The sequence below is a fragment of the Colobus angolensis genome, unplaced genomic scaffold, assembly GCF_000951035.1.
Source record: "Colobus angolensis palliatus isolate OR3802 unplaced genomic scaffold, Cang.pa_1.0 Scaffold491, whole genome shotgun sequence".
NCBI lineage: Eukaryota > Metazoa > Chordata > Mammalia > Primates > Cercopithecidae > Colobus > Colobus angolensis.
Window position 1 is genome coordinate 1,098,246 of NW_012118388.1, and position 16,863 is coordinate 1,115,108.

General features: G+C 35.0%; 1 protein-coding gene and 1 long non-coding RNA gene across 4 annotated transcripts in view; one reads left to right on the forward strand and one right to left on the reverse strand.

Moving 5' to 3' along the window:
- The window catches only part of DPYD (dihydropyrimidine dehydrogenase), an 861,792-nt gene that overhangs the window by 719,205 nt on the left and 125,724 nt on the right, over positions 1-16,863 (reverse strand). The gene's annotated exons all lie outside the window — the stretch shown is intronic.
- On the forward strand, positions 9,622-10,776 carry LOC105524217. The gene is made up of 3 exons (XR_001003716.1): positions 9,622-9,773; positions 9,917-9,997; positions 10,175-10,776. It is a non-coding gene; the product is annotated as an uncharacterized LOC105524217 (long non-coding RNA).

Genomic DNA, 16,863 nt, shown 5'->3' on the forward strand with positions numbered 1-16,863 from the left:
AAAAAAGCTGAATCTTAAGGGAAATTCTGAACAAACAGAAGTTCCATTGAACAAGGCTATGACAATAATAGAGCACTTTTAAAAATCAAGTTAATCTCAAAATTTTCTTTTCTGAAAAGAGGTGAAGATATTTAAATGTAAGTGCTAAAATATAAGCATATATAAACATTGATACTATCGTAATCAACAGCTTCAACATAGAGATCACTCTACCATTGACCTTTATTGGTCACCTGCTACATTCATACAAGAGACAAGATTTAGTAATAAAACTTCCTCTAGGAAAATCATACTGTAGTAGAGAGGTAGGTAGGTTAAATTATCATTGCAACACAACGTGAAAACGACTTTATTCATAGTAAGTGGCAGCTTTTCTTCAAAGATGGTGCCAACAAACCTTTCCATCCCTATCTATGTCCGTGATGTTTATCCCATGAAGAGATACATGGAACCGCAACAGCAGCCCATGAGGTATGTGCAGCAGGTGGGGCAGCTTTGGGGAAGAAACAAGGCTAAGGAGGAGCCACACTGAGAGAGACTTGGGACCTACATTCCCTTCCCTTGAATCTAGACTACTTTGTGAGTTTCAATGACCACTAAAATGATGGCAGAAGTGATGCTGTATCAGTTTTGAACCTGGTTTTAAAGAAGCTTGGTAACTTCCACTTTTGCTCCTTTAGAATCCAGACCTCTAGGCTATAAGATACTATTTAGCCTACCAAAGGAGGAGAAGCCATATGAGAAAGAAGAAAGATACCTTAGCTGACAACCAGTACCAACTGTTAACTACATGAGAGACCATCTTGGTCCTGCCAGCATCAGCGGTGCTCCCATATCACTGAAATAGTTTGAATGAGCTCAAGGAAGACCAACAGAACTACCCACTGAGTCCAGCCTATTGACACACTTGCAAAAAATTGTGAACTTGTTATTGCATTAGGCCACTGAGGTCTGGAATGTTGATTATGTAGCAATTGATAACTAACATGAAGTGAGGAAAAAGTGATCAAGGCGTACACAGGCCTATAGAATCTAACATGATTTTCCCAAGGCTAATCAGCTAATAAAGGACAGAAAGGCGATTCCCCTGAATTCTCATCCAGGATTGAATAATATTGCAAAGGCAAAAATACAAGCTGTATTCTTTTTGTTGTTGTTGTTGTTGTTTGTTTGTTTGTTTGTTTCCAGGCAAACTCTGGCTGTATGGCCCAGGCTGGAGTGCAGTGGCGCCATTGAAGCTCACTGCAACCTCTGCCTCCCAGGTTCAAGTCATCCTCCTACCTCAGCCTCCTGAGTAGCTAGGACTACAGGCATGCACCACCATGCCCAGCTAATTTTTGTATTTTTTGTAGAGATGGGGTTTCACCATGTTACCCAGGCTGGTCTTGAACTGGTGAGCTCATGAGATCCACCGCCCACCTAGGCTTCCCAAAGTGCTGGAAACAAGCTGTTTAATGCAAACACCTGTGGCTGAATAAAACCTTAACCCAAGAAATAACCTGCACTGGGGTACACATTAGTACCTTCATTCAACAAGAAATGCATAGTGACCCAGAATCTGGCTAACGTCCACATAACAGCCCTAATTTGAGTATAAAATTAATATACTAATTACCCAGTATTAAAAATCTGAGAGTACTATCCATATATTACATATTTCAGAAGCAAATATAACTGATCACATGAGCTGACCCTCCCTCAGAAATGCTTTATATGAGACACAGTTTAATGATATGGCTTCTGACTATACTGGGAGCATCAATTATTTAACAGTATTTCTTTCTTTTGCAAAATTGAATCAAAAGCTATTATTTGCATGCTTACTATTGATCAGTAAGATACAAAACCCTGCATGATAAATTCTAGTAGTTTGAATTCTGGGAAATAGTTTATGAATATGAATTTTAGGCTTTAGCCCTCAGAAAATAAATCACAGTATTTATTATAGATGATAAGGAAAATTTTAAATAGCCTTGTTTTTTCCGTGCTTTTTTCTCACCTCCCACACTTCCCACCAAGCCCATATGACCTCATGGTTGCCTAAGTTCCTTTGCTATTTCATAATTTTCTCAAAAGCAATATTTGAATAACAAAATTAAGAATAACATAAATATGTCTTCTTATATATACCTCCTGAAAGACTCCGTGTCCAAAAATCACTCAGCTCCCTTCCTCAAATCAACATGCTCAACCTCCAAGTACAGCTGATCTCAGCTAGTTATTAGCATGCAGCTTTAACACAATATGATCATTTTATATACTGCTTTAAGTCTTTGATAGACTTAGAGAAGGATGGTTTTGAAAAACAGAAAAAGAAGCCCTTCAAGATTGCAAGGGAGAAATATCAAGTTAAGCAACAGAGAAAAACCACAATAGCATCACTTGAGGTATCTGTGGGAGGTGGGGCAGCTTTGGGGAAGGAACAAGTCTAATGAGGAGTCACATTAACAGAAACCTGGGACCCACATTGTAAACTTTTCATCTACCTCCCTCGAGAAATCATCTGGAATCCCCACACTGCTTACCATTTTCTAAGAGCAAACTCTTTCTGGTATTGGAGAAAAATGATCAATTCTGTCTCAAAGTTGGCCTAGATTCAAAACGAATATTCTTCATGGACCCAGCTGACTTCAGGATCACATGCTTTTTACACAGAAAAGTTGCTGCTGAAAGAGGTCACTTTTCTTGCATAAGAAGGAGAGCAATGATACGAATATGTTAGTCTCTAATAGTTCTTTCTTAAACATACTGAAAAGGATGATACAAAGCCCAGAAGGATTCTATGCCAGAGGACCCTAGAGAGAACTGATTTTCTACAGAATGTACGCATTTCAAACAAAAATACAATGTTTTCATGGAGGGCACAGAATAGTCTGCAACAATGTGATTTATATGGCTCTCTTACTTTTCTGACATTTGTTTCAGAAAACTTGCTTGAATACATTCTATTTTTCTGCAAAATGTGGATAATACCATATGTTGAAAAAGTAAAAACAGTGTGGTTATTTTCTGTGTTCTCACCATTTGGATATTATTTCTTACTCTCTTCACATCTCTTTTTTACTCATCTTTAGAATTCTTCAAAAGACTAGGCTCATGTTAGGTCACATATTGGAAAAAGTAGAATTACTAGAAAGATATTCTGTTGAGTTCAAAAGATTCAATTAGAAAAAAAATCAACAGGTAATTTTAATCAAATTTGTAGGCATGATTAAAGATTATCTACAATTTTCACATGTCCTTATTTGCTTTAGTATAAGCTGCTATCAAAAATAAATTTCCAGTTATCTATTAAACTATTGAAAGACATTTTATGAATAGTTAAGTTATTCTGTTGAGCTTATATAGCTTATTTATTAATTTTTATATACTCAGTAAGAAAAAAGGCAGTTGGTTCATCCAAAGTTATGTCTAAGTAAGAGTTTAATATACAAGGTACATAAACACAGATTTTTCTCATAAGAATCAGGATTACCCACAGTTCTCAAGTGGCATGATTCACATTTTTGAGGAATATTTAATGCTTCCCTTTTATTAAATGCTTTCCACAACATTGTGGGATGTATTGTATTTCTGACCCCTTCCTACCAAATGTCAGAGAACCTCCCAATCATTGTGACAATCAAAAATGTCTCCATACATTTCCAAATGTCCCCCAAAAGACAGGAAGACCCAGTCACCCAGTTAAGAACTACTAGACTCACAATATGATTCAGGAAGGAAAACATCTTCACAAAATTAAAACCACTGAAACCTCTGCTTAATTTGGAAACTGTGATTTGCTTTTGCAACTGTAGCATTAGAGCAGTGGAACAAGTTTTGTGGTCTAACGTATATTCATACTACAGGTGTGCTAAATTTGAATTATGTGTAAATTTTTTGAAGGAGTCACTAATTTGCATTTTTGATAACACAGAATGTCTCCAGGGAAGCCATGTTTAAGTCTAGTAACCAAATGTAATGGTCTGGTTGTGAATCAGTTGACCTCAGACAGTTTCTACTACTTTAAAAACTCCTTTCTTTTGAGAAAAAGAATAATTAAATGACAGTGTATTGACTAACCTAATTTATCCTATTCAGTTTCCCACACTGAGGACAGAGAAAAAAACAAGCATTTTATACACCTGTCTAAAGCTATTCTGATCACTAAAATTTGTGCACTCAAATATTTAGCTACTGTAATGGATCTTTTTTATGTTACATTGTAGGAAAAGACAAAGAAGTAGAAACATAGAAAGTTAGCAATGGGAAAAAAAGAAAAAAACCAAAATATTGTCAATATTCTATTGCTCTATGAAGCACAGTGCTCATAATATTTTGAGTCTGAGAAACCAATTACAAAAAAACTATATTTTTAAATGCTTTCACTGATGGAAAGGATTCATGCTTCTTAATTGTTCTAGGTCTAAGAGAACCTTTCACCTGCTAACTTCTATTATGCATAGTCATAATGCAGTACAGAGTGAAGATATTTCCATTAACAACTATTTTTGGTATGCCCATTACACACAAGGAAGGACAGTGCAGTAAGAAGACCTTAACCATAGATACTCCTGACACCAAACTAGTCATATGGCCTTGCCCATCTCCCAAAGAGAAAAGAAAAATACTGCTACTGAGCTCTGTTTTTTTGTTTTGTTTTGTTTTGTTTTTTGAGATGGAGTCTTGCTCTGTTGCCCAGGCTGGAGTGCAATGCTGCGAGCTTGGCTCACTGCAATCTCCGCCCCCCAGGTTCAAGCATTTCTCCCTGCTTCAGTCTCCCAAGTAGTCGGGACTGCAGGAGGCTGCCACCACACCCAGCTAATTTGTATATTTTTTAGTAGAGAAAGGGTTTCACCATGTTGGCCAGGCTGATCTTGAACTTGTGACCTCAGGTGATCTGTCCACCTTGGCCTCCCAAAGTGCTGGGATTACAGGCATGAGCCACCATGCCTGGTCACTACTGAGCTCTTTAGTCTGCATCAGGTCTTCTTAATGCTAAATACTTTATTACATACATAGTTTTCTCACTTAGTGTTTATTGCATGCTATTATCATTATCTCCATTTTACAGATGATGAAACTAAGCCTCAATCACATCAAAATGCCCATAAAATTTCATGAAAATAAGAGAATGATACTTCATCTCAGTGCTTGTCCTCTCAGAACCAGTAATCCCAGTCTAATCATGAGGAAAACATCAGACAAATCCTAAGTGAGGCACACTCTACAAAATACTTGACCAATACTCCTCAAAAACTGTCAAGGTCGTCAAAAATGGGTAAGTTGGACAAACTGCCACAGCCAAGAGGAGCCTCAGGAGACATAATATGTAAATATAATTTGGTATCCTGGATGGAATTCCAAATCAGAAAAAGAACATTATGCAAAAACTAAGGAAATACGAACAAAGTATGAACTTCCATTAATAATAATGTATCAATATTGGTTCATTAATTGTGACAAAGGACATTTATATAAGATGTTAAAGGAAACTGACTTGGTGTAGGTGGGAAATCTCTATATAGTGTGCTATCTCTGCTTTCTTTCTGTAACCCTAAAACTATTCCTAAGTTTTAAAATATATTTTAAAAAACTACCATGCTGAGAAAAAAAAATTAAAGTCCTTACAAGATGGAAAGATATACTATGTTCATGGGTCAGAAGACTCAATTTTGTTAAGATGTTGATTCCCGGCTGGGCGCGGTGGCTCAAGCCTGTGATCCCAGCACTTTGAGAGGCCGAGACGGGCGGATCACGAGGCCAGGAGACCAAGACCATCCTGGCTAACACGGTGAAACCCCGTCCCTACTAAAAAATACAAAAAACAAAAAAACTAGCCAGGCGAGGTGGCGGGTGCCTGTAGTCCCAGCTACTCGGGAGGCTGAGGCAGGAGAATGGCGTAAACCCGGGAGGCGGAGCTTGCAGTGAGCTGAGATCCAGCCACTGCACTCCAGCCTGGGCGACAGAGCGAGACTCCGTCTCAAAAAAAAAAAAAAAGAGATGTTGATTCCTCTCAAATTGATGTATCAAGTCAACACAGTCCCAGTCAAAATCCTAGCAGATGCTTTTAGTAAAAATAGACAAACTTATTCTAACATTCGTATGGAATTTCAGGTGACCTAGAATAGCCAAACCTTATAAAAAGGAAAACTAACTTTGAGAACTATAACTAACTGCTTTCAAGACTCACTGTGAAGACAATCTTATACCAGTGTTAATACAGAAAAAAGATGAATGCCACAGAATACAAAGTCCAGAAAGAGACCCACAAATATATTGACAACTGGTTTAAAAGTGCAGAGGCAATTCAGTGGAGAAATGAGTCTTTTCTACAATGGTGTTAAAACAATTGGATGCCCATATAAAAAAAAAAACCAAAACAACAAAAAACAAACAAACAAAAAAACTTTGATCCATAACTCATACCATATATAAAATTTAATGTAAAATATAACCTAGAACCAAATGTATAATACAAAACTATAAAATTTCTAGAGGAAAACATGGCAGAAAATCTTTGCAACCCTAGGGAAGACAAATATCTTTTTAGATATGACACCAAAATACACATCATAGCACAAGAAATTGATAAATTTAACTTCATCAACGATAACAATTTCTGTTCTTTAAAACATCTGGTTGTTGTATTTTGTTAGTTTGTTTGTTTGTTGTTTGAGACAGGGTTTCACTCCAGTCACTCAAGCTAGAGTGCAGTGGTGCAATTATGGCTCACTGCAGCCTCAACTTCCTGGACTCAGGTGATTTTCCTACCTCAGCCTCCCAAGTAGCTGGGACTACAGGCATGCACCACTATGCCCGGCTAATTTTTGTATATTTAGTAAGGATAGAGTTTCACCATGTTACCCAGTCTGGCCTCAAACTCCTGGGTTCAAGCAATCCACCCATCTCAGCCTCCCCAAATTTTGGGATTACAGGCATAAGCCACCAGGCAGGGCCAAAAGACATTCTTAAGAGAATGAAAAGACAACCCACATACTAGGAGGAAATATTTTCAAGGCACATATCTGATAAGAACTTGAATCCATAATATTTTTTAAATTCTCAAAAATTATAACAGAAACAAGCTGACCAAAAAAATAAACAAATATCCTAAACAGACACATTACCAAAGAAGACATACAGATGGCATAAAACACCTGAAAAGATACTCAACATCATTCACCATTATAGAAAAACAAATCAAAAATGTTAAAGACTGATCATACATGTTTACAGTTAACATATGTTACTTTTGTTTTGTTTTTAAATCTCTATTTTAAAAAGCTTGTTTGACCTATATTCTATTCACCTAGGGGTACATACCATCAACATGACTTACTACCATTGATGTCAATCTTGATTTCCTGGCTGAGGCAGTATTTTTCAGGTTTCTCTTCTGAAAAGTTACTCTTTTCTAACTCTTTACATACTTTACTTTTCAGAAAAAAAGTCACTACACCTATTTCACACTTAAAAAGTGGGAAGCCATGCTTCACTTATTTCAGCAGGGTACATAGGTTTGTAGTACACATATCTTTCACATCTTTCACAAGTCAGATTTATCCCTAGTATTCTATAACTTTTATGCTATTTTGAATGGCATTGTTTTTAAGTTTTAATTTTCAATTATTTGTTGTGATTAGAATATATTTGATTTTTGTATATCAATCCTGCAATATGTCTAATCTTACATGTTCTAGTACCTTTTTGTAGATCACATTAGAATTTCTTTGTAGAGAACAAATAAGAGTAGCAAATAAAATAATTTTACCTATTTATGTACAAAATAATAATAATAATGTGAGAAAGCAGTCTTAACTAATGGGATGTGCAGAGAGCCCAGTTAAAGTCATACTTCTTTATGTAAAGTTACCAGCGTTGGGTAACTTCAAAAATGGGTGGCAGAAAAATTTACGTAAAAAAATGATTATTTTTAATTTCCTACCCTCTCTAAAAAGACATTTAGCAATGGGAGGCAGTTTACTACATATTCACCATATTTCATTCATTCATTCAACAAATATGCATACCTAAAAGTTTCATCAAATTATTTTATTCTATCATGTATCAATTTTCTAACTGCTAAAGGTGTATGATTTATAGTGTTGGAATGATAAATACATAATCCACTACTCAACATTTAGTGGCAGATATTAACTGTTAGCTATATGCTGATCTTACTAACAGAATACATAAAATACATTTAAAAAGCAAAATAACATAGAATGGAGACTCAAGATCATTATGTACATTGATGCAACTAAAAACAAACATTCCTACATAAATTCAACTCATTTCTATAATTTTATCTTTGTCTTAGCAACTCCACTTTTTGACAAAGGGAACAATTCATATTTCACATGCATTCACCATTGTAGCTTTTTAAAAAATAATGGACATACTATACACATTCCTATAAATTATATTTCACTGCTAAAATTTTAATTAACATATACACATACTCAATAAAAACAGTAAAAAATATGAGTTTCATTCTCTGGAAATTTCATTATTAAAATTACTGTCATTTTACAATGGTAACATCTCATTTTGTTATGCCCTAGGTATACTGAAACACTATTTTTATTATAATAAAATGCAATAAAAACAGTTCTTACCTGTGTTACTGTTATTTTGAAATCTCCTTATAAATTTTCTCCTAATGAGGGTGGGCTGTCATCAATAGATGCCCCCATTAAAATATGACAATGATGGTAATAGCTTAAAACTTGTACTGTACAGTTCAAAATTCACTTTTACACATATCTCTTTTCATCTACACACCAATTCTGTTAGGTGAATATACTTATCCCCATTTTACAGATGTATCCCCATTTATATGACAATGATCATAATAGCTTAAAACTTTTATTGTACAGTTTAAAATTCACTTTCACACATATCCCTTTTAATTCACATACCAATTCTGTTAGGTGGGCATTATTATTATCCCAGTTTTATAGATGTAAGTACTAAAGCTTAAGTTGTTTTCCTTGTCCTAAGCTACACAGCTAATTAGGGAAGTTCATTTTTCTCCACTGCTTTTAATCACATTAAATTGATGATCCTTCTATTCAACATATGGAGTTAATGTTCTATGAAAATAAAACTGGAATCTCTCAGTCTACATTGATCACAAATTCAATGTATCCTCTCAACACACTGTTTTAGTCTTTTATATCTTTGATAGAAGTGAACATCCTAATTATGCCCATGAGTTACATATATGAAATGCCTTCACCCCACTTTAATAAAACTCTTTTTTAATGCCAATATAAAAAATACTCTATATTAATTGGTAATTGTGAAAACAGAATCTGGGAGAGAGTCTGAACCAACAAAAGAGGAAAATATAGGAAGGAAAGGAAAAGACAAGGAAGGAGGGTGAGACAGAGAAGAGAGAATAAACATCCAGGAGCAGTGATGCGAATTATTTGCTTAGTTACCACAAAAGTAATAATTACACTGTAACTCTGTGGGAACAATGGAAATTTCACAGTAGCTCACGTTACTGTTATCACCTTATATCCTGATAACTGTGAAATTAATTTGTGGCACTACTGTATGTGTCGGCCATAAGCTGTTCCCTTGGTAACAGTATTATGCTACCATAGAGAAGGAATGTTTGGCAGTAAAATGGGCAGCAGCAAGCTGATTACACAGGGAAAAGCTTCTATCTAAATACACATAGCATAACAATCACCCCTGGAAAAACTACATGGCTTACCAAAAGAGTTCTCTCTGTTCACTGTCCATTATCTGTTGGCTGAACTAGTTCAAATGAATAACAAGTAATGATCAAATTACCGGTTTATATTTTACAACAGAGTCTTATCTTTTAAAAAAAATGCAAGAAGGAAATACAAAATGTAATACATTTCTCTTGCTTTCTTTTCTATTTCCTCCCCTGAAATTATTACTATGCTATTAGAAGCCATACAAACGCATATATACACAAATATACATATACTTCAATGAAAAGCAGGCATGCAGCTGATAGCTCGGCATCCCTGAGGTATAAACAAAGACACCAGACATATTTTTTAAAATAATTTTGCTTAAGGAAATTCATTTCAGTAGGTACATCAGTTACTCTGCTGTCTCCTACCTACAAAGTTACAGAAAGAAAAGTTCAACATTTGGCCAAAAGGATAGTAGCTTACATTTCTTCTTCTTTTTTTTCTTTTTTCAGCACAGAATTTTGAAGAGGGAATACACTAAAATGGAAGAACATAACTACATGACATCATAAGAAATCCTGAATTAGAAGCGTATATTTGAAAGGTCATGCATCCTGAGCTGCCAACGGCTTAACAACCAGAGGCAGAGGCCAGCTTTGCCAGCTCACTGCTTCTACTCATCTTTCATGATACTAGCCAGGCTGAACATAGTTCCAGGATGATAATGAATTGGCTGGGCATGCTGTTTATATTAGTTAGTATGTATTGCCTGTACTAAACCAAGTATCATGAGGCCAGCATTATTTTGCCACTTTTCAGAAAGAAAATATGAACACTTCAAAACACAGTAAGCCTTTTTTAAAGTGTATATTTGATTTTGAAATAATCAAAATGTATGTAGGGATATGACTGCATCCTAAGATTTATGATAAGTTCTGATAAGTAATATTTTCTTTCTACATGCAAGGCAAAGTTAATAGTAACTAGAAAGTCTTTATTTGGTATAGCATAGATTTCTGTCGACCAAAACAACTAACTCTGGGAAACATAAGGTTCTGACAACTTCAGAAGAGTTAAGTCACAGACAAAAGTTTATTGGATCTTAGTTGGCTCCTACCCACCAATTATTTCTTTTCCAAATAGAACATAATAGATTTTCAATATGTGTTAAATAACTGAAAAAATATCCTCAAAATTATTTTTTGGCCATCTTCCCAACAAGAACACGATCCTAACCTATATGTAGAGTCCTTTGCTCTGACATCTATTTCTCCAGAATTATTCTCCTAATTCATATATCTGGATGGTCTCTCTGAATTGTTATAGAAAACTAAGAATGCGAACTATGAAATGTATTTTTAAATTTTTATAACCATCTAGTCATACACAGAATAACCACAAACTGAGCTAATAAACCATGGTTTCACAGAATTCCCTGTGACAATCAAGTAAATAGTGAAATAGTTTCTGCTATTATGAATTTTATCACTTATTCAGTGTATGACCATGGGCAAAGATCTTCACCTCAATCCTGTGAGGTGGGTACTATTATTATACCCATTTTAAGTATAGATTTCCAATATTTGTTAAATATTCAATATTTGTTGCTATAAAATGGGTATAATAATAGTACCTACCTCACAGGATTGAGGTGAAGATCTTTGTCCATGGTCATACAAAATGAGCATAATAATAGTACCTACCTCACAGGATTGTTATTAAGAATAAACAAGATAATCCATACAAAGTAACACATTATTGAAAAATTAAATGATCAAAATAAAGCTTGATGTTATTGTTATACTTTATTTAAGAAATACATCTAAAGTATTTTAAAATGTATTCACTTCAGTTATTTGAAGTTTCATCTGCCATATCACAGAGCACATATATGTTCAGAAATATCTGTTAAGTATCTCTATGTACCAGATAGTAAAGGTGGTATTGAAGACAGAAAAGGCATTGTAGCAGGCAGACAGGAGTATAAAGTCCAGCCTTGCCACTTATGAGAGTCCCATCTTCAAATTATGGAACCTTTCTGAATCCATTTTCTGTCTATAAAAAGGGGTAGACATTATGTCTCTACCTGCTTCTTATCATTAAATTAAAATTCATATTCCTTTCTATGGCAAGGACACAAGTCCTGTATAGTCTTGTAACTCATCTCCCTCCACCAAGCTTCATCCACACTGCCTTCTTTAAGTCAAGCTTATTCCTATATCAAGGTGTGCCTGGAAGTCTTTACACTGTGCTACAGTGGTACACCTCCTCTAGCCCTATAGAATGGAAAATGGAAGCACAGAGACATTATACAATGGCTAGCCAGTCACATTACATCAAGTGAAAACAACAAGTTCCCATGAAGTTTATTATTATTGGAGTGGCTTCAGTACTTCTTGGGAAACACTAATGATGACCCTGCTTTGTATGATCAATCAACAAATTTTCAAACAGTTTACTGAGTATATGACAGTAATTTCTACAGGCAAAGATATACCTGCATGAATAAGCTTTCATTCTGAAAAAAAAATCACCTTCTGAAACTCCATGCCAGTTATCTGAAATAACAAAGGTGAAGTACAAATTATGTAATCTATCATAACCTGAAATAAACATATGTTGCTACTCTGTGATTTTGGTGTTTATCTCAGTCTGACCCATTTATTGAGACTGTTACCTCAAGATGCTCTCCCATGGAGCTTTCACTGAGAATACTTTAATCCATTTTCTTAAAAATCCATAACAAAATTGCTAGGATCTCAATGTCTTATCAAAACTTTTTTTGTCTCAAAAATGATACATGAAAAAGATAATCTTCAATAAATGTAGGTAAGTATTTTATACCTGCAGCGTTGAATTGTTCCACTGGAGGGTAGCAGGGGGAAAAAAAAGTTCACGTTGCCTAGAGCTTCAGAATCTTGTTGGTACCTTAAAGTGTGTTCTTTCTGGATTTTCTAACTCAATCATCCTCCTCTTCCAATGCACATCTCCAAACCTCCCATTTCACTTGTTCAATTCCCCCATTAGTAGTGATATTTACGCTCCTCAGGATCTCTGTGTAGCAAAGTCATTGAGTGGAGGCACCAGAACTAAACTATGGAAACATTCAAATCCCATATTTGCCACTTATTTTTTGTATAAATGTAGATGTCTTCATGATGTTAACTGTAAAATTAAAGTAAAAATAATAATTTAAACTTAAGTAATAATACCTACTTCATAAGAGTGTCACAAGAATTGAGTAAATACATGTAAAGTATTTAGAAAAGTTGTTTGCACATAGTAGGTAAGCAACAAATTATAGCTATAATCATTATTGATTTCTCTTATTTTTTCTTATCTATTTACTTCATCCAAGTTTTCACAATTGAAATTCTATTTTTCATCACCTCAAATAACTTTTTATAAAGAGCCCCCTTGCAGTTCTTCCATTATGCCTTTTTTTAGAATATCCTAATTCTAGATGAAAATATCCATGTCCACAGTGAAAATCTGTGTAGAAAACTAGCCTCATGGTCTAAACTCTTTCATTGATTGAGCTCTCAATACTGCACAGCAATGGAACTTAACTTCTTTGGTCAAACTCTCACTCTCCCATTCCCCAGAACAACTCTTTAAAACTTTCTTCTTTCTCTTCCAATTTCCAAGCCAGTCATATTCCATTCCTTCATCCTCACCGGATAACCTTTCTTTCTACTTCTGTGTCAAAATCAAAGCTTTCCAGTGGCACTCCCAAATAGTGCTGCCACCATCTCTGTGAACCTATTTGTAACGGCCACTGTCTTTTTTTCTGCCTGTTATCATGATGGTGTTTCTGACCCTCCTCCTAGTAAAGAGAAATCCCCACAAGTGTAATTGGATTTCATCTCCTTCCACCTTCTGTAGAGTCACATGCTTTTAACTTTCATCTCTTCCGTTGTTTCTTGGAGCCTCCTTAATACCATTTAATTACGTTTGATTGCTCCAATCTGGTAACATTTCTCCCTGAGTCTTAACATTTCCTTCCTCCTCTGCATAGACAAAAAGTAGGAAAAAAGTTTGTCATCTATAGTGACAATCTCCATTTCCTTTCTTTGCATTCATCCAGCCATTCATTCTACAACCTATTCCAATTGCTATGGACTGAATGCCTGTGCCCACCAAAATTCACATGTTGAAGCCCCAATCCCATTGTGAAGCCTTTGGGAGGTAATGAGGTCATGATGGTGGAGCCTACAGGGATAGGATTAGCATCCTTCTAAAAAGAGGGCAGAAAGCTAGTTAGGTCTTGTTCCACCATATGAGGACACAGCAAGAAGACAATACTCTCTGTAAGTCAGAAAGAGGACCTTCACCAAGAACCTCTACTGGCTCCTTGATCTGAAACTCCTAACCTCCAGAACTGTGAGAAGCAAATGTTGGTTGTTTAAGCTACCCCACTGATGGCGTTTTGCTATAGCAGCCAAAACTGACCAAAGCACCAATTTAGTTTCTGCTTCTACTCTTCAAATGGATACAGCTTATGTCACTAATTATGGCCCTGCCACAACTTATATTTTACTGGGAGAGATGCATTGAAAATTTTTAAAATGTAAGATAATATAGCATATTAGATAGTTTTAAGTTCTCAGAAGAAAAATAAATTAGGAAAATGGATAAGAAGTGTTAATGCTATAAGTTGAGCTCCAATTTTATATGGTAGCCAAAAAAGGTGAACCTGAGAAGGTAACATTTGAGGAAAGAACTGAAGGATGAGAGGAAACATCTCGGGGCACAGAAATATCTGGGGGCATGCAAATATCTGGGGGCAGAAGGAACAGCAAATGGAAAGGCCCATTTTTTTCTCCCTCATGTTTCTTTATTCCTGTATTCTGTGAAACTGTTTTACGGTTTGCCTCCTCTCTCCCTTATTGAAATTTCAACCATGTAGAGTAACTATTCACCGCTCAGCATAGTTTTTTTTTTCCAATTTCTGTAGTTCTTGTCTCAATTGTTTAATTTAAAATATGTGATAAAGATTATTTATTTTATTATTTGAGTAGTAGTGTCTAATCTTCATACAAACTTACTATATCTCATTTTAATATTTTAGAAGTGGGATATAAAACATAAATAACAAATTAAAATTAAAATACATCAGTATGTCAATTGAGCTTTTACTTTGTAAAGGGCACTATGTCTAACAGAAAAAATGATGCAAAGAAGCCAGATTGTAGTGGGTTGAGGTATGACTGGGAGGTAAAGACGTGGAGTCACGCTGTTCAGATTACATATTCAAAAAGCTTGGCAGTGAAATGCCTTCCAGATAAATTTGTAGTTGGATACAGCACAATTCTGACAGTTGGCTCTAGCAAATTCTTTCAGGTTTTTAAAACTATTTAATTATGAACATATGAACATAATCCTTAATTAAGACAAATCTTTCTTCTGCCTGAATAAGAACTGCCAAGATGTCAGAGGGCAAGACTAAAAGTTCCTGTCTGAACTCATTTTACAGTCTCCACATTTTCAGACTGTATAATGCTCCATTCTACCAGCAATCACTCAGCACATTCTCACACTGTTTTAGGGTCACCTCTTCTGCAGTAGGAACTTTGGACTTATACAATAAGAAATACACAAGGAACCACAGAGTCAGAAGCAGTTTGTACTACTCAAAGCACAATTTTCCTTCTGGGGCCTCAGATCTATCCCTCAGATATTTCTTTTACCAAGACTCCCAACGATATCTTTTCAAGATTCACTGCCAAGGGACACCTGACTTGTGAGGTCTTATCCTCCCTTAGTATAGAAGTCCCAGTTCTCCCACTTATCCTTCTTGCCTTGGTTGACCTTTCTGAAACCTAGATCTCTTGCCATTAAAAAAAAAGTGTCAAATTTCCACAAATCCACAAAATCAACCCTTTTTCTCCTGTGCTATAGTCCAAGATGTTGGTCCTGAAGTAATTTCTGATTATTTTTCAAAAGTTCTATTGGATCGTATGTCAATTTTTTTTGTGATGTTGTTTGTTTAATTCATAACATCTTTTCCTCAAATTAAACTGAACTGGCAAGAAACAGATACCTGCAAAAAACTGATACAGGCAAACCAGCCTTTAAATGATTCAAAGTTTAGTTCTGACATGCCTTCAACATAAAAGTTTATTAATCTTTCAAAATGAACATATTGTCTCAAACCGAAGGTATGAAATTATTACAATAAAAGCAAACTAAATATATTAAATGCTGTATAATTATCTCATTTATATGGCTAAGGTTATTAGCTTATATATGGTGTCTTTAAAGTAATTCCTATTTGCAGTTACATTTCAAACTGCCGATTTGACACACCAGTCAGGAGGAATGCCACAACTCCTGCTGTGCTAAACTTACTGAAACAAATAGAAAAAACACTTTATTGTATTTTGTTCCTGTTTTACTATTTTGTAATTGGACTACCCTACAGGAAATACTCTTCTTTATATCACTAAGTTACTGTAATAATCTTGTTTCATGTTCTTCCTTTATATATATATTTCTGAATTATCATTTGTCATGGGTAAAAATAGTATGAGAGAAAAAAATTGAGACATTAATCAAAAAGATGTTTTAAAACTGCTGATAATGGTGATTGCTCCTAATTACATGATTGAATGTATATTCGCAGAATGAAAATATGGACACATACACTTCTATCCAAGTATCTATGAAATGGGACTATACAGAGAGATGATAAATATTTTGAAAAATGTGACTTATCCAATTTTTTAAGAAAAAGATTAACAGCATATATCTCACTACTAAAAGCCTATGAAGTTCCCTTCTGATTATTAAATGAAACATGGCTGAAAAATCAAAATTTCCTTGTTTATAAAGGAGTCTTGAAATTCACTCCTGTAAACTATGACTTAGGGTTATATTCCATTATGCTTACATATGACCATGTGTTACACAGTTGGTTTTGCCAAAGCAAATAACTTTTATGAAAAGTGCTGATAGCTTTCTTAATGAATTAAAAGTGTTAATTCAGAAAATGCTAGGCAACTCCACCTCATATCTACCTGGACTTAAAATATCAAGATCATTTTTAAAGTGAAAATAACTTTGAAAATATTTTGTCGTTCTCCTTGAAGAGGTCCTTTACATCCCTACAAACCACTGCTCAGTGAAATAAAAGAGGACACAAACAAATGGAAGAACATACCATGCTCATGGATAGGAAGAATCAATATCGTGAAAATGG